General features: G+C 40.1%; 1 protein-coding gene across 1 annotated transcript in view; it reads left to right on the forward strand.

Moving 5' to 3' along the window:
* The first annotated feature begins 7567 nt into the window (after window positions 1–7567).
* gpr4 (G protein-coupled receptor 4) overlaps window positions 7568–21856 on the forward strand; it is a 38320-nt gene continuing 24031 nt past the window's right edge. Inside the window, exon 1 of the mRNA XM_079679055.1 lies at window positions 7568–7656. The gene's annotated coding sequence lies outside the window, so the exon portion shown is untranslated. The remainder of the gene's footprint in view (window positions 7657–21856) is intronic.

The following is a 21856-nucleotide window of genomic DNA, read 5'->3' on the forward strand; positions in this document are numbered from 1 at the left end:
AACACACTCGTACCGTCCATAGGTACCGGCGGTCTATCCGCCAAAACAAACTGAAGTTTGTGTCAATCACTTGCATGTCATTTCTGGTATGATGGACATTCCCTTTCTGGTTTGATTCTCTAGTTTGTTAAAGTGTTTGGGAAAATTTTAAAGTGTTTCGAGACTTGTAAATGTGTATCAGTTATTGTAAAAGTGTTTCGCTAATGTAATTTTGTTTTATAAAATGTAAATTTGTTTCTAGCTTTGTGAAAGTGTTTCGCATCTTGTTAATTTGTTTTTGTTAATGTTAAATTGTTTTTTCTTTGGTAAAAGTGTTTTGCTAATGTAATTTTGTTTTATAAAATGTACATTTGTTTTATAAAATGTAAATGTGTTGTTTCACACTTTGTAATTAGTTTGAATGCTGTTTACAGCATTCCACTATAGTTCTTTGAATCTTTAATCTTATTATTTCAACCAATACGTTGGCTATCAATAACTTCAGCCTACTTTCAGCTACAGAAACCATTCAAATATCAAACTATTCAGCCTTTTCAGTACATGATGGAAAACTTTCAACTTTTTCAAAATATTTTATACTTTTTGAAATATGTAGCTTTTTTAACTCTTTTTTTTAACACGGAAGTCAATGGGAGGAACCTTAAAATCCTCTTTTAACTACACCCTTCCATCCTTCCACATACTTTCAGCTAGAGACTTCATTCCAACTTTAAAATGATCACAAGACATTCAGCTATACAACTGATTTTTCATATCTCTTACACTTTTTGTGATATTTAACTCCTTGGACATAATTTCTCATGAAAAACGTAGGAAAACCTGTCCTTGGTTGGAAAATAAAAACAAATTAAGCTAAATAATTAAACAAAATGCCTCTTGAGGGCATGAAGTGAGATAAACTTTCAACATGTCTCCATTAAGGCCTATTGTAAATACAGCCTGCTCTTTCCTCACAGCAGCAGCCGCTCACCTTTAGTTAATCTGCCAAAAAGGCCACATTATTGACCCGAAAGTACACAAAAAGCACACTTCATACGCTCGTCAGGGTCCTGAGACGCTTCACGCGTTGACATTTCACCGATATCTGCTACGGTTTTTCTCTCATTCAGACCAATGGAAAGAATCTCCTCTCACTGATTACTGCACATCACCATGGAAACCTTTGATCTCTGGGCTCACACAGGGGTTATGATTAGGTGCTCAGCACTGAAACAAACACTGACAAACACACTCGACTTGAACAGACTGTCACGATCACAGGTACAGATCAGAACCCAATAGCACGACACAGATACAACCAGTGTTTTTGCAATGTTCAGTTTATTCAGGTCTGGGACAGGCAGGGTAAAAACCAGGAAATCCATCAGACAGGCAACCAAAACCAAAAAGGGAGCAGGCAGGAACTTGAGATCCGAATAAAGGCAGGCAGGGGTAAAAAACCGGGCAGGACAAAAATCTAGGCTAGAGAATAGCACACACTGGAAAACTTGGCGGAAAAGACAAGACAACCTGGCAAAGGACAATTGTAGTGAGGTGGTATAAATACTGTGGGGTGATGAGGGAATGAGTAACAGGTGAGGGGAAGGGCTGGGAAGACCAGGTGAGGGAAGTGAGCTGATTACAAGGGCCTGGAGGAAGGCGGGATCTGAAATGACAGGAGAGTTAAGATGAGCCAAACCAAACAAACAACAATAGATGTGTCTAACTTGTGACACAGACTGTCTCAGCCTATTCTTTTCTGTCTAATGGAGACTTCATACACGACTTCAACATGTTCCACATATTTTATACATTATTGGTGACGGATGGTTTTAGTCGAAAAGTTTGCAATCAAAATATTCTGTTGCTTTCCCAAGCCTTTTTACTTTCTTTTCTCTTCTTAATACACATTCATTCACTACTACTTACATTTCATATCTAACTCCTTCAGCGTATTTTCGGCAACAGAAACCATTCAACTATTACATTATTCAGCTATGTCAGGACAATGAGGCTATACATTATACCTTTTTTAAACCTTTTCTTTTAAATATTAAGCTTTTTCACTATTTGTTCCTACTCTTCCAGTTTAACATTTCACTTTCAAGTTTTCAATAAAGTCATTGCAATGCATTTGGGCTGTAACAATTTTGATTCAAAACATTTAACTTTTCTGCATTTCTCCGCTAAGTTCAGCAACACACTTACTTGGTTTTTGTAGCTAAAAGCAGCTACAGAGACGATTCAACTAATAACATATTCAGCTTTTTCTGCATTTACAGCTAAATTCAGCAACAAATGTTCACAGTTTACAGCATTCACACACATTTTCTGCAGGAAATGCATTTTCTAGCCATCGATGAGGGACCTGTTGGATGTAGAATAACTTTGGGCCTTGTTTCCAAGATGATGCACAGAAGATGGCAGTTTCCTATTGATTGGTTATTTCGCTTTTTCACCTGCTATGTTAGTCATATGCTCAATAAGAGAAGACATGTTTTATTTCCCAAACTTATGAGGAGTTGTAAGTTAACCAATGGGTCCATGCCCCTCTACACCGTGAGTTTGGGAAGAGATGTTGTGAAACCTGCATTTATTACATTGATCTACAAAGGTGGTCTTAGGCAGTACAGTAAGACACATCAATGAACAGTTGACACAAGTTTTTTGAAGGCAAAGAAATTCAGAAATTCAGAAAGGTTCATACAGTAGTGTGACTGCAGCTGTAACCCTGCATACCAAACAAGGGCAATACGGATCTGCTGTTTACTGACGGACGCAGCATTGTAAGCAAATAAAGAATGCCATTGCAAAGAGTTGTGTTGCATTCTGCTGAATTTTCACAAGAGTGGTGCTGATGGATGTCTCTGGTGATGGTGTGTCTCTGCCTGCATCTTTGCTTTTTAACTTAGGCTACATTGTGGCGTGGCCCCATCAGACATGCTTGAATGAAGTACTGAACACAGTGACCCAGATTGGGACCAAGATAGTATTATTACTCATCTCAGTTTCACATGCAACAAACCTTGTTAAAAAGTCACATATGTTTCCCTTTAGGCAGAAGGAAACCCTCTTTTTCATCTGTTAGCATTTCTTTCAAAAGACACATTTTTGCTTCCTCTGATGGCCATGTGGTTAAAAAAGGGTTAGAGGAGAAAGAAAGAGATGAAGAGAGCAAACTATATAAAGTGTAAAGGTGAAACTTTGCTAAACATCAATCATTCCTTATTTAGTTTACTCGACTAACAAAAGCAGCAGATAAAATGTGACTCTGCTGTTACAGACCCTGCTCAAATGTCTTTGGTCAGACTGCCACAGTGTGTCCTATTTCAAATATCATATCAGATATGGACAGTGCCAACTCTTTCTCTTCACAGCTTGTGAAGCAAAAGCAACACAGCAGCTCTCCTTTTTATCTACAGTCATGTGTGTAATGCAGTAGTAAAGCATGATTCTCTGTAAAGCTGTTATGAATTTGTGTCTGCTCAACGCTATTTTTGTACAAACAGTATGAGCTTAAACAGATCCTGTTGAAAGGCTCAGATGACATGTTGGCGCACTAAATGTGATTTAAATTGGAAAGAAAAAATAACTCATCAAATATCTTTCATTTTATGTATACAGTGTTTGTGGCTGTTGTGGAAATGATTATCATTCAGCTTGATCCATGGTAAACAGAGATGCCGAACAGAATTAAACCATGCGTTCCTTCAGTGAGAACTGTGGAGGCGGAGTCATTCTTCTGTAGCTGTCAGTAGAAGGCTGCTGAGGCTAACATCCACATTTACCCCTTCCTCCATCAGCCACATGCTTCATATCTGTGCACCCGAGAAACAGAACAGCACAACAACCGTGTCCTCAAATCCAATTTCAAATCACAGCGGTGTCATTCGAACAGTCCTGCAGCTGCTGCGCAGAACCCAGCACTCACAACACTTTAAAAGCAGAAACCTAACTGATGTGAGAAGTGAACATGTGCCTCTGGATGAATCAAATGTAACACTGTATTTTTAAACGTAACTTATTGAAAACTCAAAAAGAGACGTACATGAGATACATTTTTAACAGTTATAGCATATCAGAGATGAGCTGTTTAGCTTTTGTCATTGTTCGACAGTGATGAAAAGGGAGGTCAATGGATGGGGACGCACTGTCTAATAACAGAGCCCTATGGAGGTGGCTTAAACTCACCATTTCATTTGGATGTTGCACGTTTCCTATCCTATTGGTTAGGCAACTGCATGTTTGTATGCATACTTTATATCAGCATTTTTAAAACACAAACATAGGCCTACACAGGTAAGGTACTTATTCGATTAACGTTTCATAGGTGAATGAAGTTCCACTATTTTATACCTATAGCTTAACCAACATTTAAATATATATTACATGGTCTTACTTTGACTTGTAAATTCAGTCCATTCGCCCATACTTGGTATGTTTTTTTAAACATGTTTGTGTTTTTCATCACAGCACTACTCTGTTTTCTTTTCATTTAGCGAGCAAGAGTCAATCACCTGAGCTCAAGACACAGCCGTCTCAGATGTACACACAATTAAAGTGTACTTGGGTGGGAAACCAGTGAAGGGCCAGTTTGAATTTACATTTAAGTTTATTCAGGTTATGAGTAAGACGTAGCACTAACAAGGTCTGGGTTCATTGGATATTTTAAAATTGAAAGAATAAAAAAGGGTAGAACGGGGATTTATTTAGTCATTTCCTAATAAGTATAATATCTCTGCTTATAGGCACATTTTGGCCACGGTTTAAAGATGTGCAATACTTTATGTTACAAACATTACGGTTACAATTATTTTTTAAGAATGGTAGCAGAATGTACTTTATGAGGTCAGAACGCCACTTTTTTTATTAAGGGCAACTTATCCGAAGGCCTTTCAATCAAAAGAGGCATTTTAACGAAGCCAGTTTTAAACAAAGCAACTCAACCTTCTTTCTATATGTTTCCTTCAATGACATCATGGGCTGAGCATATAATAGACAAGGACGAGAGGAGACCCAACTGAATATATTGTTAGTGGACACCTATAAATATGGCAATTTTATGGAAAAATGTGTCAGCTCTGGATGCAAATTGTGCCCCAGTTATAAAATATGCACCCAGGGTCGCATAAAAAGTAATAATCAGTGACCCACAGCCAGGAGATCATGAAAAACTGCAGCTCTCAGGCTGGAAATACACATATACTGTATCTGTTTCACGTGAGAACATAGAGACTTATACACTGGAAATCTCTTCCGATTTGAGTCCCCATCGCTCTCACCCTGGGTTTTTGTTTCTGTAAAAAACCTTTTCCTAGTTTCTTTCAATTCCCCTCAGACCTTCAGATTTTTCCTCAGATGTTCCTCTATTAGTTCTGATTATTTTATTATTTTATCTAATAAGTCTGATTCTCAGAAGCGTGATCCTAAGAGAAACATCCCTGAACTGACATTTTCAATTCTAAAATGTCTTACCTTTCCTCATGGGAGTACTATAATCAAAGGCAAACAGCTCTGGGAGGAACCGTTCCAGCCCTGGGAATACACAACACAGCACGGAATTATTCGATTAGACAAGTGCAAAAACAGAATATGAATTTAACTTTGAGAAGATTTTTACATGCAAAACAAAAAGGAGCGCAGCTTTGGGAGGTTCATGTCGAACTGCCCATGTCCGAAATACATTTTAGAAACCTTTGCCTTTTTTGTGCAGCCAGCACTGAGCGCTGCGAGTTGAAAATATTTCAACTTTTGAAAAGAGTGCTGGTGATGTCACAAAGCGCTGGTGATGTCACAAATGAAGAACAAAGGCAAAAATGAGAACAAATGGTAACTGAAGTCCTATTTACTTATTTTACACCAAAGCCATGAATACCTATTTTCTTGTCAATTGGAAAATTAAATAGATCTTCTGAAGTGGAATTTTGAAAAGGAAAGGGAAGACATTTAAACAACTTTTGACGTTTAGACTAAACAACCTTTTGAAAACATTCGATCACACAAGTCTGAAACAATCCTACGCACCCACCACTGGAATCTCACTATACAAATCATATAACACTATTCATATGACTTGAGTTTTTGAATGTTGATTATTTTATTTAAATGTCAACGTAAAGTAAATAGAAGCATAAGAAGCTTCAAAGTCTTCGATACAGCCCTATTTACTGGTGTATATCTTATTAACTGGGAAACTAATTTCTACTTTGAATCATTTGAAATGTGTCCCCAGAACATATTAAAGCCGTTTCATTTGGTTCTGACTTAAAGGGGACCTATCATGCAAAATGCACTTTTGCACGTCTTTTATACATGAATATGGGTCCCCCGTGTTCCAGGGAACTCACCAAGTGTCAGAAAACACAACCCTCTCTATTTTCCTCCATACCCAAATCTCAAAAAAAGGGGCTGCAACGGATCTGAAAAAAACTGATCCAGATTTGAACACTTTCCTGATGTCAGGACGGTGGCGCTATGGCTATTGGTCAATTATCCACCTATCAGGGGAATGAGAGGTTGGGCCACGGCCGGCCATTGCTGCTCGAAAGCACTGGAGACGCTGTAGTACATATGCCAGGCCTGTAAGTGGCGCTGTAGTCTGCCACAAAAGCAGCGAAGAACACTTCCCTTGCATGGTTGCCATGGTTGCCATGGTTGCCCTTCTGTTTATTCTCCGCTGTGGCTCTTTTTCCCCCTTCCCGGGGCAAGTGTTTGCACCCCCTGCTTTAAAACAAATGAATAATGACTCTATATAATCATATGTAAGAGATAATGTGCAGCGACACGGTCATTATGGGGAAAAGAACACCAACAGGCTGATCAGGAGCCCAACGCGAAGCCGATCTAGATCCCTCCGCTTCGCGTCGGGCTCCTGATCATCCTGTCGGTGTTCGTTTCCCCATAATGACCAAGTCGCTGCACATTATCCCGCTTATTACATGGCCACATTCTCAACAAATTAACGACATGACTCCCAATATTAATTGAAATGCTTTTATGGATTTAGAAAATGATTTTATTGATTTAAAAAATAGTTGTATTGATTTAAATTGACATGCATCCGCTAAGAAAAATAGTCCGTTGTTACTGTTTTAACTAACGTAGCAACGGCAGGAACTGCTTCGATAGTGTTTTTGAGGAGCTTTTTGATTACAGATTTGAAAACATTGTCGCTTGCTTTAAAAGTAGCACAATTCATTATGTCAAACCTTGAAAAGTGTCTATATATCCCTGCCCTAATGCCAAAGTTACTGCCAACTCCCCTCTCCTGCAGGGGGGCGTGGTCAGTTGCAGCTCACAGAATCAGCCCCCTGCAAAAACAGGGCTGGAAAGAGCAAATAGAGCGAAATGAGGCATGGCTAAAATGCAGGATCTGTTTGGTATTTTGAAAAAAAAACTATATTTATATACTTTATACAGGTATGGCCCTACAATATATGTTTCAAATATAGCATGATAGGTCCACTTTAATTAAAGTGTATTCATCTCATCTATTATAGAGCACTTAAAACCAAGCGGCAAACTCTGGGGCAGAGCCGGGAGGCCAATAAGGAAGTGCCACAAACTGCAGTTCATCTATTGGCCGATAGGCGATGATTGCAGAAAGGATCAAGTTCCCTGGATGCAATAAAAATTATTCGGGATATAGTTGGATTCCACCTTCATGATTATGAATTGGTAAGTGAATTGTTTTATAACGCATTATTTTTTTTATATTTATATTAGGTCTTAACGTTTTTGCATAAATTAGGGCGTCACTTTGATGGACAGGTATGAGCCTCACTGTCAGCTAACATCAACTTGTCCACACTGCTAGGCTACAACGTTTGCTAATTGTAGTTACTGTACTTGATATATATATATATATATATATATATATATATATATATATACAGTTTAGTTTATGATTCAGCCTTGGGTAAGACTTTTATAGGCACGCATTTTCTGCAGGAAATGCATTTTCTACTTTGTTTTAGTTGTTCAGATGGGAACACTAACCTGGTTGAGTTCTGATCGGTAAATACAATCCACACTCGGATTGTACAGACTCTTCTGGAGAAAGTTCTGAAAGGAGCCTTATACCATCCTTCAAGAAAACTTCAAACAAAAGCTTTTAATTTTATTTATTTATTTATTTAACAGGGACAGTGCACATTAATTAACATTTCTGTAAATGTGCCAGAGTTAGCCAAGAGGCTTTTGGGTTGCCTGAATTAAATAAACCAATCACTGAGCTGGAGCTTGGACTTATTGGTGTTGTTGATGAATAATACTACAAATGAAGATTTGTTGGCAAACATTTTGACACAGCTAATGGCCGAGGCCCTTAGAGAAAGTTTAACGTCATCTGGTTTGTTTCAATTCCCCAGAGCCGTCCCACAGTTCAGTGGACAGAAACATCATTAGCAGGCTGCCTATACCACAGCAGTGTTGATAGAGAGCAGTTTTGAACAGTCAACCGTTTTTTAGACATCCAAGGCTTGGTGAACTCTGAAAGGAAACAACATGCTAATGAACCTAGCTTGTGTTCTTGTCCCTACTGTTTCTTGAAAAGAGCAATGGTGACTTTGAAAAGGGCAACAGAGACTTTAAAGGAATTTAAAAACACTACTAGGAGTTTAAGGTTAACTAGACGAAGAAAGTATAAAAAACAGAACAGACTGGCCAGATGTGTTCAGTGAAGATGCACTGACATCCAACCTAATTTGTTCTTTTTTTATGATGCAAACACTCATACTTGTTACCTAAGAAGATCCAGGTTAACCAAACTCCCCAAAACAAGTTGGATCTAACTCTATGTGACTTTTGTTTGTTTAATTTATAATCACACAGAGTAGACATAAACAAACCAATTACAAAAAGTAATTAAATGAAAAATATTTCTATTGGGGTTTATGCCAAAGAAAATGTTGTGTAGGCGTGATGACACCCTGGGGTTTGACCCTCGGGTTTCACTGACACTGGTAATGAGGGTTGATCGTAAGGTTTAAGGTCAAATTCCAAAGTTCTTACTCACGGACTCACAGATGGTCTGTTACTGGGCTTAGGGCTGTCCCACCGTCACATCTTCGTGAGAGCCCTTTTTGCACACTTTCAGTAATTCAACTGACTTTGCTTGTGGGAATTTCCCACAATTCATGGTATTCTGACATTAAACATGGGGTGACAGGAAAAGAAGGACTGGCATGGGTGTTCAGCCTCAATAGACAGTATGTTGGGTGTGCGGATATGCCTTGATTTATACAAATACTACTTTGACATATCATTCAAGATAGAGCTATATCGCACTTAGTTGGTTCATTATAATTTGTTTCACTATTGTCTCAAGTAACGTACTTTGGTTTCTTCACTGTATCATCATACGTGATTAACTTTCCTATTTACTCCATTTTAAACCTTTGCAGCCTCACACACTCAACCACTTAGCAAAGGACGTAAATTAAGTACCCGAGGGTTCAGGGATTATTGTTGAGATGGTACCCTGGGATTTAGAAAATAAAGGGAATTGTCCGACCGTGTCTCCACTGAAAACTTCAAGGTCATTTTTGCTATGCTTTAAACTGGAAAACAGAGGTCTATAAGGAGGGTAATATAGCTTTTAACTCCCCTTTGATTTTGGTGTCGGTTGTATTTAACCCAAAAATCTGACAGTAATACTTCCTGGAGATACTGTGTGTGTGTTTGTGTGTGTGTGTGTGTGTGTGTGTGTGTGTGTGTGTGTGTGTGTGTGTGTGTGTGTGTGTGTGTGTGTGTGTGTGTGTGTGTGTGTTGCTCTTGGACATGACCAATTTGTAAGAGGTGTGTTGACATGTTTCATGGTGTAGCATTACGGTCTTCCTGCTTCCACTGTCAACAGGAATGTTTGGCAAACTGCCACGCAATTAATGCCAAAACACAAAAACACACGGAAATGCACACAGGTTGGTACATTTATACTTTTGAGTACCCTCTATTGATAAGTCACATTCCCATCCCTCTAACCCTAAACCTAGATTTGACTTTTATCCCTGAAACCGTAAAAAAAATTCATTTGATCTTATTTTTGAGGTTGTAGTTGGAAATAATTCCTATTGGTTATGGAACCATTATGCTCCAAGTCAATTAATGAGTTCCTGAAACATAGCAACATCACTCAATAAGGTCAGATATATTGTATAAATACAGTACAATGTAATAACAACGTATTGTAATTTGCTTTGGATAAAAGCCACAGCTAAATGAACTGAGGTTTAGGTTAACGGTAAGGGTCAGGGTTATGTAATATAATGATAGAGAGCAATGGCCACAACTACACTGAACAAAAATATAAATGCAACACTTTTGTTTTTGCTCCCATTTTTCATGAGACGAACTCAAAGATGTAAAACATTTTCTATACACACAAAATAACCATTTCTCTCAAATATTGTTCACAAATCTGAAAAAATCTGTGATAGTGAGCACTTCTCCTTTGCCGAGATAATCCATCCCATCTCACAGGAGTGGCATATCAAGATGCAGATTAGACAGCATGATTATTGCACAGGTGTGCCTTAGGCTGGCCACAATAAAAGGCCACTCTGAAACGTGCAATTTTGCTTTATTGGCGGGGTCTGGGGGGGTCCGAAAACCCTAGGGTTAAACCCTAACCCTAACCCTAACATGTCACCCATTGAGCATGTTTGGGATGCTCTGGATCGGCGAATACGACAGCGTGTTCCAGTTCCTGCCAATATCCAGCAACTTCGCACAGCCTCAGGGTCTGGGGGTCCGAATACCAGTCAGTATCTGGTGTGACCACCATTTGCCTCACGCAGTGCAATACTTCTCCTTCGAATAGAGTTGATCAGGTTGTCGATTGTGGCCTGTGGAATGTTGATCCACTCCTCTTCAATGGGGGTGCAATGCACCCTCAGTTGAGTCATTATGCACCCTCATTTGAAAAATGAAAAGGGAAAAAAAAAAAAAAATGAAAAGGGAAAAAAATGAAAAGTGAAAAATATTACATATATAATAACAATAATAAGAAAAAGAAGAAGAAGAAGAATTAGAAGAAGAAGAATATAGTTGAAATAAAATAAATTGTAATTGTGGTTAAATAACATTGCCTGCTGCATTGATTTGGTCAATTTAAACGGTAACGTCAGGTGCGCGTGACCTGTGCCGCATTAATCATTTAATCATCTGCAAGGTGCTTACACAGCAGTCAATGATGGACATCAGAAAATGGTTAAAACAACCAGCCCTTATCGCCAGCAGTAACACTGCATCTACTGCAGGTACCCGCGGCCACTGTCGTGGACACTAACGTCCTCCCGCCCGCCTCGCCCACGGAGGCGGAGCCGCCGCAGCCGACTTCGTTGCCCCAAACACCACCACCCCTCGGCGGCCCGCAAGTGCCAGAGGACCTCGGCAAAACAGAGCCTGCCCAGGTATATTTTAAAAAGTACCCAACTCGCCTGTACAGTGGGGTAAGGAGTTCATTTTTCCGCTCGTGGTTTCAAAACAGAGATTGGCTGGAATATTCCTGTAAAAAAGATGCCATCTTCTGCTATGCATGTAGACATTTCGGTTCAAGTAAGTCAGATGCCTTCACCACAACTGGCTACAACATGCTCTTATAGGCTACGTGATAAGGGACTGGGAAGGCATGAATCAAGCAAAGAACACGTAGATCCATAGATCTCTTCATGTTGCTCTCAACTTGCACCAGATTGATGCTTTTAACTTCAATATTTAAAATAAAAATCTTCCCGGGGGAGCATACCCCTGGACTCCCCTAGAGGAGGTGAGGACCCCCCTAGAGGGTGTTAGGTCCACTCCCCACTCAGGGGCGCCGCCAGGGATTTTGGGCCCCATGAAAATATATCACATTGGGCCCCACCACCAGGCCCAGGCCACGCCAACCAAGCACAATTGCTGTAACCACACATCCAGAACCCAACCCACTCATTTATGCTTTAAATTACTCTACCTGTACAGGCTTGCATCTATCTTGTAGTCCAACACTAACCGCACAATACTTACTGACACTGAGTGGTGAACATATAATACTGTGCAGACGTACAACATTCTACTGCAGTAGAATTCACTATTTGATATAACACTAAAATTCCTGACAATAGATCTCAATAGTCACCTTTTATGGTGTACATGCCTTTTTAATAACATTTTTGAATGGAACATTCAAAAAACCTAAATAAATATAACTTAAATATACATGACCTCTTAAAATAAAATAAAGTAAACATTAACACCAATAATATCATTTATAAAATGCTATAACAAAAAAAATAACATAAGCAGCAGATTTTTTAATTAAATATACATACCAACTCCAAAATAAGCGGGTATTAAAGTGTAAACGGACCACAAAACGGAAATGGAAGTGAAAAGGCCTGATGGTGGTGCTAAATCAGAGCCTATTACCTGTTCTCAGTCTTTTTCTCATCATGCATCTTCTGTGTAGTGATCCAATATTGTTACCATAGCCTTGCCCTTTAACAGTTACTACGAGCCCTTGCTCAGCCTTCACCAAGAGCCCAGCGCCTAGCCTTCTTACAGGCAAAGTCACTGATCACTGCAATATGACAAAAAGTGTATCTCGAGCCGGTTTCTCAAACTTACCTAACCCACCTTTAATGTCAGCAAAACATTACAATTATTATTTATAATGGACTACGTTTAGCTAACGGACTAATTTCCACCACTCATGGACCACACCAGGAGATGGGGTCGTTACTAAAAAAAAGTAATATATTACATATTACTTGTAAAAAAAGTAATATATTACACTACTTTGTTAGTGTCTACATAAAGTAACTCGTTACTTTATTCGTTACTTTACTCGTTACTTTACTCGCAGGGACGGCCCGCCCCTCCCTATAGGCAGATCACGCAGACTGCGGCGCACCTACAGTGTAAGCGCACCACAGTTTTGCCTCTGCGAGACTCCACTTGCACCCCCAATTACTATTGCATTAAGTAAGACATAACACAAGTCTTTCTTTTGATATGCTCTTTAATAAAATAGGCTACCAGCCTACCACAACAAGCTAACAGTCTGTGAAACGTAAAGACACTAATTAATGAAACCAGTTCAAGACGCATTATTCTTATTCTTATCATTCTTTATGAGCGCAGTAAAGGTAAGGTATCTAATTACTTATTTATTTAGTTTTCCATAACTTAGTAACGGAGATGGTCAAACTAAAGTGGTAGAGACATGGCAGAATTCCTACAATGAAGCGGGACATTGAACTGTTCACCCGTGAGAGGGCAATCAAGAAAAGAGAGCGAGCGGCCCCGTTGAGGAAGTTTACAGATGAAAAGACTCAGCCATGTTTATGCAGCACTGCACGTGGAGATGTGGCAAATCGCGCAGAGGCTACATACAAACCTGCGGCGGAAACCCCTCTTGTCTGTCAGTGAGTGTGATTATTTTATAAAAGTAACGAAGTAACGCGTGTCGGGGCAATGTTAGTAACTGTAGTGTGACATACTGTCACCCTTCAGTCCCTTTCTCTTGTCTTTCTCTCCTTTCTTTTCTTTCTTGAAAGCCTGACTTTGTTAGTCGTTGAGACATCGTACACACGTAAATACTAGCATCCCTCCTCACATGCTCTCACTCTCTGCTAGAAAGGGCCGGTGCCACACAGCGTTTGGAGGCAGGACCAAACCATTACATGTAAATAGAGGGGGGTGTTCAAGGCTTTGGATAATTAACTTTTGGAAGAAAATAAGTTAAATGATTCGTAATTTTAGTGAGTAAATCATCAATATGACGTTATATTAATGTTAATTATTGATGATTGATGAAAGGTTACTTAAACATTTTTTCTTAATGTTCTAAAAATGTTTGGGGCCCCTGTCAGTCACGGGCCCTTAGAATCGTCCTAACTTTTCACCCCCTTACGGCGCCCCTTATAAAAATAGCCCTTTACCACTGCACCCTCTCTAATCTCAGATGCACCCTGAGTCATTTTGTTCTGGAACCGGGGCTGTGAGAGGGGGAAAATGAAAATAACAAATGCTTTAGACAATAAGAAACATAAAGTTGACTGTTGAGTTGCTCAGTTTTTTTAGATTGTCAATACTATTACTGTATAACTAATATATCAGGTTATGAGGCACATTCAAATAAAGATTGGTCATTAAATACATGTTGTTTTTTGAATTGTTTGTCTAAAGTCAAGGATCTAGAACTGGTACTTAGTTTTAATGATACAGTCTGGTTATTATGCTGTTTGGAGGAGGCCTCACAGGTAAGAGCACTAACTAGCTACCATCACATGTACCTTAGCTTGACTTAAATGTATTAACATATAATTAAGTGATATCAAAATATAAATAACTAATGTCATGCAAACATATTAATATTTGCTTGATTCCAGTGTTGAATTTAGCACAATTGCATACAAACGTTAAGGGATTTTAAGATTCTGAAGTATTATGCTAAAAACTCAATAACTTAGATTACTATTTATAGTTTAGCTGAATACTTTCATGTCCGCTTACCTTAGAAACGTAAAATGCCACGGCATGTTAGCTTAGCTTGGTAGCTTCAGCTAGCTCTGGAACTTTCAGCTCGGTGGCAGCAGGTCCCGCCTCGGCTCCGCCTCTTTGCCCTTATTTGGAGCAGGCTGGAGAAGGCGGGAGTTGAACTCTGACGTCACTGTCGAGCCGTTAGTGGCGGACTCCGCCTACTAAGGGCTTCTCGGCAACTCTGCAGAATCCTATGGGTGACGTCACGGACCCTACGTCCATTTATATATACAGTCTATGAGTTCAATGCAAGGCTGAGCCAGCCATAACTACTGTATAAGCTTTATCAAAAAGGAAAGCTGTTTGCCATCCGAACACACACTGGTAAATGGCGTTTGCTGACAGCCAGCAAGACGTCTGCATAGCTGCCATGACCTAATCTCCTCTGGCAGCAGATCAGACGCTGCTGAGCCGGACGGTACAGAACAGGTTGATATAGGCCCCCATTTTAGATACACACTGCATACACCCACATTCCTAATTCTTAATCACTAAGGCCCCGTCTACACTACAGGCATCGAAAAATGCTTTCAACGCTTCGCCCATTCACTTGAATGGGGTGACGTAGAAGATTTGTAATCTTCGCCGAACTGCATTGTGGGGAGCATGGCATGGCTTTGCAAGCATCACGAGCATCTATCGGCATCAAAAGTTGAACAATGTTCAACTTTTGAGGCTCGATGCTTGGAATCAGCCAATCAAATTCCGTTTATGCAAATCCCGCCAGTGCAAGCGCAGCCAATCAAACCGCGTGCAAGCTGGGAAAACCAGACCGCAGTTCATTTCCTCATATTCCAAACGAGATATTACGGTAGCAAATCACCCGGTTCTTTACGACCAGAACTATTTACCGGGATACAAACCGGAGGAACCAGGCATGGAGGGAGGTGGCAGAGACAGTGGGTGAAACTGGTAGGTTTTTCGCCTGTTTGGAGAGTTTATATCCAGTTTACTTCGTTTTAACATTGCTATTGCTTTCTATGTCAGGGTCGGGAGATTCATGTGATTGGTTGTTGATCGCGTTGCTCGCAAAAAATCGCCAAGCTTCAGACACGCCCAGCTTCAAGATTTTTCGATGCCTGTAGTGTAGACGGACCGTAAGGCACCTCTTAAACTGCTTTCCAGCTTTGCACTGTACCTTAAACTTCCAGTAACGGTATCTCCGAGCATAACTGGACTCTATGTACTTCAATACGAACCTTTTTCCGAGGGCAACACGAAACCTTTTTGTCAACCAATCTCTTTAACACATACAAGACTGTACAGGGATACATAAATGATGGCAAGGTTGCCAAGAGGACAGTGGTCAACGTTAGAAAGAGCTAGAGCTGTGTAAAATGCCTTTAGATGACTCCTAGTTTTAAGAATTGAAATTCCACTGTCATGAGACTCAATGAAAACACCTGTAAAATTTACTTTTTTGCCCTATTATTATTTTATTATTGGTAGATCAGCAATTTCACAAGCAAACATTTAGAATAATAATTGGGGCGGGGGGGCGGTGTATTGCTCAAGGGCACCACAGCAGGGCCCAGGAGGTGAACTGGGAACTCTCCAAGTAGCAGTCCATACTCCATATTTAAGTCTGGTCGGGGACTTGAACCGGCGACCCTACGGCTCACAGTCCAAGCCCATACTGACTGAGCCACTGCCGTTTTTTGTTTGCTGCTTTTGCATGTTGTAGGAGTCGGGATGAGCTGATAATTTATTCCGGCAAATTACTCAGACCTACTAATTGACCTAACCAAAGTTATTGAGTCTATGTAAGTTTACTGCTTGGCTCAGATCCACCAACGTCAGCAAGATCTCTTCTCTATTAACTCCTGAAGAACCAGGTTCAATTAACTGCTGTTTCAATTCAGACAAGTCTCTTAACTATGTTTAAGCGATCCCGAAGGATTTTGATATCAGTACATGAGGTGTGGCCCTACCTAAGTGTGGGTGTGGCAGTGTGCAATCTTACCTTTGAAGCAGGAGAGGAGAGCGCAGATGTCTTTCAAGTTGTCCCAATCCAAAAGGTGGGATCAGTTTATTTGAAGAAAAATAGGTCCAAACGTATACAGGGCTTTTACCTTCTCTCGCTTTACAACATTATAATAATACTAAACTTATCATGCTGTGATCATGTTCTAATATGAAACTTTAATTCACAGTTTTGGATTTATTACCATACATTGTAACTTCAACTAAAATCCCATTTCATTTTTGATTTTTATAGAATGTCGAGGTCTTACCTCATAAAAGACCGGTGTTAATAAAAAGCACATTCAAGCTTTCATTCACCAAATCAATTCACATCAATTCCATACCTATATTCCGACACAGGCGGCGGGTACTAACCTTCACAAACACATACCTATATTCCGCATGAATTCGGAGGAAGATCCTCACAGGTGGCGGGTACTAATACTCACAAACACATATCAATTCATTCCACTCATTTAACCCAGTAATTCAAGAGATATTTACCAAGTTTGAGAGAACCTTACCGAGAGCAAAAACCCAGCTCTCAAGGGAGAGAGCTTTACCGGGAGAGAGTATACCACGGGAACCCCGCCGCTCTCTCTAGTTTGCTTCCTGCTTGCCAGTGTCTTTATGCTCAACAACAGGATAGAAAAACCTAGACACCTCCTCCATACCCATATGTGTGGAAACTGCGCATGGCCTCTGATATACAGGACTGGACATGACCACACATATTCTATGGCTATGGCATTAGACACACTTTCCCATGTTTGTGTAAAAAGGACATGACCCATACTCTGCAGGACTTGCAAAATATTATTCTCGGCTATGACATAAACACCTTTTTGGGGCCTCAGTGTGTTTCTCCTTAAAGGTCACATGTCATGCTTTTCCGGTTATTACCCGTCCCCTTGTGTGTTATGAAGGTTTTTCTGCATGTAAACGGTGTGCAGAGTCAAAACCCTCAAAGTACACCCTGTAGCGAGTAAAACTCTAAAACAGAAAATACCTCCCCAAAATGTCTCGTTGGTGAAACGTCATCATGACGTCATCATCCATTTGATTCTTCCGGGTACGTGCTTACGAAAGCACGTACCCGGAACTAAATGGGCCAATCCGTGGAGCCGTTACGTTACGTCCGCGGAGCCGTTACGTTAAGCCCCGCTGATTTGTCCAAATTGACCAATCCACACACACACTCAGAGCAGTCAGCCCTGCTGATTTCTGCTCCCTGGCTGCAGGCTGATAACAGAGAGTTGGGATCGCGCGAAATTCTCTCTGCAGACCCATTCTCACAGCGTTTATCAACCTATAAACCTTTTTCTTACTCAATATCAAGCCACACTTATTGTTTTTATTTCGGCTGTGACTTTGTGTGTATTCAGGTTGAGTTTGGCTGTGTTTGGCTGTGTATCGCTAAACAAGGAAATCACGAAGGCGGGAGGGGGGGGGGAGCTGCAGCGAGCTGTTTAGTGGAGAAAGTGAATACTGCTGAATACACATACTTTACAGAGATGCTGTATGCGAAACCAATGTGAGTTTGGAAAATTGCACAGTATTTTTCTATTTTAGTATACCTCAACAATGGAATTATGATCAGTGGAAATGGCCATGACATGTGACCTTTAACGTCAGGAGTCCCCCTCCCTGTGTACTGCTGTGAGGGGAGAAGCAACTGCCTCTTCTCTTTTATCAGTGACACCCATACATCATAATTGGCCTCACACTCAATTTAACAAACCACTTGTGTTTTGTTTATACTGTAAATATAGAAAATCATAAAATATGAAGCATTTTCATTGTGGGTTATACAAGAATATAATTGACTATATTTGATTATAACTAACTTTCGTTTTTATTATACAACAAAATATGAAGATCTCAACCATTTTTTTTTCCGCTCTTCGCATTTTTACAGTGGCTCCCTGAACTGAAGCTATTTGACTTCGTAACAATATTTGGACAAAGCAGTGTGCGTCAACACACTTTGCATGAATTTGTAACATAGAGTCCAAATTGATGGTAATTGAGCATCCTGCTTCTGTTCAACTGTGTCAGAAACAGGATACAAATTTGACTACTGAGGAGCATGATGAGGAGCTGATGCTAACTGACTTAATAGAGTAACATAACCTCCTACGCATGTTCTCACTCAAATCTTCACAAAAAACACGAGCAACAACAACGAGTTGCGTGCCTGTTGCCAACGCATACAAGTTCTGCGTGATAAACATCTGTATTATTATCAGTGTTGGGCAAGTTACTGTTAAAAAGTAACGAGTAATAGTTATAGTTACTGCTCTCCAAAAGTAACTAGTTACTTTATTAGTTACTAAATTATAAAAGTAACTAGTAACAAGTTACTTTACTTTACTTTAAAAATAATAACAATACAAATACAAGTTTTTGTGTTGTTCTGTGGCACCGTAAGAGAAAAGAGAACTCCCCACATGTGCATTAGTTAGGTGCTTCAGGAGATTGGCATTGCTGTTATTCAATGTGGACAATGCTTTCTGTCCTGCACACAGTTTACATTTGACCGTAATATTTTTTGCATCCTTTATCCGCACAAATTGAAAATAGTGGTTATATCTCCAAGTTGTAAATGCGCTGCTGCTCTCGCTGATACTTGCATCTGCCATAGTGTGTGTGTGTGTGTGTGTGTGTGTGTGTGTGTGTGTGTGTGTGTGTGTGTGTGTGTGTGTGTGTGTGTGTGTGTGTGTGTGTGTGTGTGTGTGTGTGTGTGTGTGTGTTGTGTGTGTGTGTGTGTGTGTGTGCTGGTGGTGGGTGTTGCCGTGTATGTGTGTGTGTTAGCAAGTGTTTGTGTGTCTGTGTATTTTCCCCATAAGGCCCGCCCAACTCTGTCTCTGATTGGCTTACCCTGAAATGTTACCCCGCGTTAACCAATCATCACTCCTCTCTGGTCACTTTCACTTTTCCATGGTACTGTGTATTCGCCTGTAAGTTACATCCGCAGGGAGATTCGGTTCAGTTCCACCACATAATGTAACGCAGTAACGCACCCATTTAAATCACAGTAACTATAACGGTGTGACTGAATGGGAATAGGTAACTATTAGCGTTACTAGTTACCGCAAATGTAGTTACGTTACAGTAACGCGTTGGTTTGTAACGCGTTAGTCGCAACACTGATTATTATAGAACAAACCACATTTCTGGTGGCAGGGTGGACCAAGATAACACATTGCAAAACAATACAAATAAAGTAAAATAAGGACAACATCCCTTTCAGCTACCCATGGCACACGCGACATCTGATGGACAGTGTAGTCCTACTGATGTCTGAACTGACTGAAAGCTCAATTTGATGTGAGCCACAATCACACCCTGCCCTGCACACACACACACACACACACACACACACACACACACACACACACACACACACACACACACACACACACACACCCCCACACACACGCACACACAAACGCACACACACACGCACACACACATGCACACACACACGCACGCACACACACACACACACACACACACACACACACACACACACACACACACACACACACACAGGGTTGGGAGGGTTACTTTGTAAATGTAATCAGTTACTGATTACTGAATACATGGCTCTGAAAGTAATCCAAATACAGTTACAGTTACGCGTCTTAAAAAAGTAACGTAATCAGATTACTTTTAGATTACTTTCTTCTCCCATCACAGATGGTATGTTTTGGTGAACAGGAGACAAAAAAAGCAAAAGGAAACTGAACGTGTTTTTACTGTTTTAATGGCTTATCAAGAGCACAACTGAAACATAACATCTGAAACGATGCAACAACATAATAAACTTTTTGGGGATGCAGCTTGGGATGTGAGGAGTAGAGATGGCAAATCCGGATCCTTTTATGGACTCAGGGTCTTCTGAGTTAGTCATTGAAGAGATCCGGATCATACGAGTCATTTGAGTCATATGAGTCAGCATCACCAAGACAGTAGAAATCCTATTGGTGAAACCGAAAACTTGTTGCATTTCACAAGCATATTAAACTGACGTTATATTAACCTCCGCTACACGGTGTCTTTTGCTTTAATAAAAAATGTTCATCACAAAAAAAAAGGGTCGTTTTGCGATTTGGCGAATCTGAGTCTGCTGTTGACTCGTGCATGAGGACGAGTCTGCTGGATCTCTGGATCTGCTGCTGTATGGTTACGGCTCTGAGTCCGCACAAGTCTGCTGTGTTTTGCACAGCGAGTCAGGATTTGCGAATCTGAGTCTGTGAAGTTCCGCTGACTAACTCGTAGGCTACTGGCCTCTCTCGATCATTGTCCTGGATTCACGGATCCCGCGATTTTGATTAAGTCCATTATGTTTCCGGCTCTAAATGTAGTTTCACTGTAGACTTCTAACAAAATTGTTATGTTGTGCAACAGTCTCCTGCGTGTAATAACTGCATTTCCAATAAGGATCTTACTTGGCAAAACGTTTATTTTGAACATAGCACTCAAAAAGAAATAAACAATGACAAATGATAGAAAATTGCAAAACTGTTAGAATATATAAAATGTCTTAATTATACAATTATTATTAAATTAAAACACAATTGTGCAAAATTTGCTATAGTACAGGAACATATTAAAATAACTATATACATATAATGCAAAACACTTATTTTTTTAAATGCACACACAAAAAAATCAAGCATATCTTCACCCATGATAAAATAACTATGAAAAATAATAAATTAATTAAAATGAACATATATACATATTTGGGTCATGAGAACAGTGTGTATGTAGATCTAATCATATGCCCCCCGCCCCCTATTTTCTCATGGACTGCGTAATCATTTCAATACTGGTGTTTGTATGTGTTAAATGTGTGTAAAGTTGTGTCTTTTGCTTTAATAAAACATGTTGATCACAAAAAAAAGGGTCATTTTGCGATTTTGCGAATCTGAGTCTGCTGTTGACTCCTGCATGACGACGTCTGCCGGATCTCTGGATCTGCTGCTATACGGTTACGGCTCTGAGTCCGCACAAGTCTGCTATGTTTTGCACAGTGAGTCAGGATTTGCGAATCTCTGAGTCTGCTGTTGACTCGTGCATAATATAGCTGGCTCTGAGTCCCCACGAGTCTGCAGGAAGTTTCACTGATCCGCGTCCCCTCCCATGAGCCAAACGATAACTTCTGGAAGCTATCCTACTTGCTAAAGAGTAGGCAGATGGACTGAGGCACGTTGTAATGTTATTTTACATGTTATAAAGAGAGTAGCGAGTGACGCAATGTATAGATTTAATTTGTACGTCACACCAGGTGTAGGACTCAAAGGACTCGGGTTAATGGAGAGGGGAGACTCGTCACGACCAGCTAATTTCTAGGATCCAGGTTAATGATCCGGATGAATCA

This window comes from Notothenia rossii, assembly GCF_949606895.1.
Source record: "Notothenia rossii genome assembly, chromosome: 4".
NCBI classification, from domain to species: domain Eukaryota; kingdom Metazoa; phylum Chordata; class Actinopteri; order Perciformes; family Nototheniidae; genus Notothenia; species Notothenia rossii.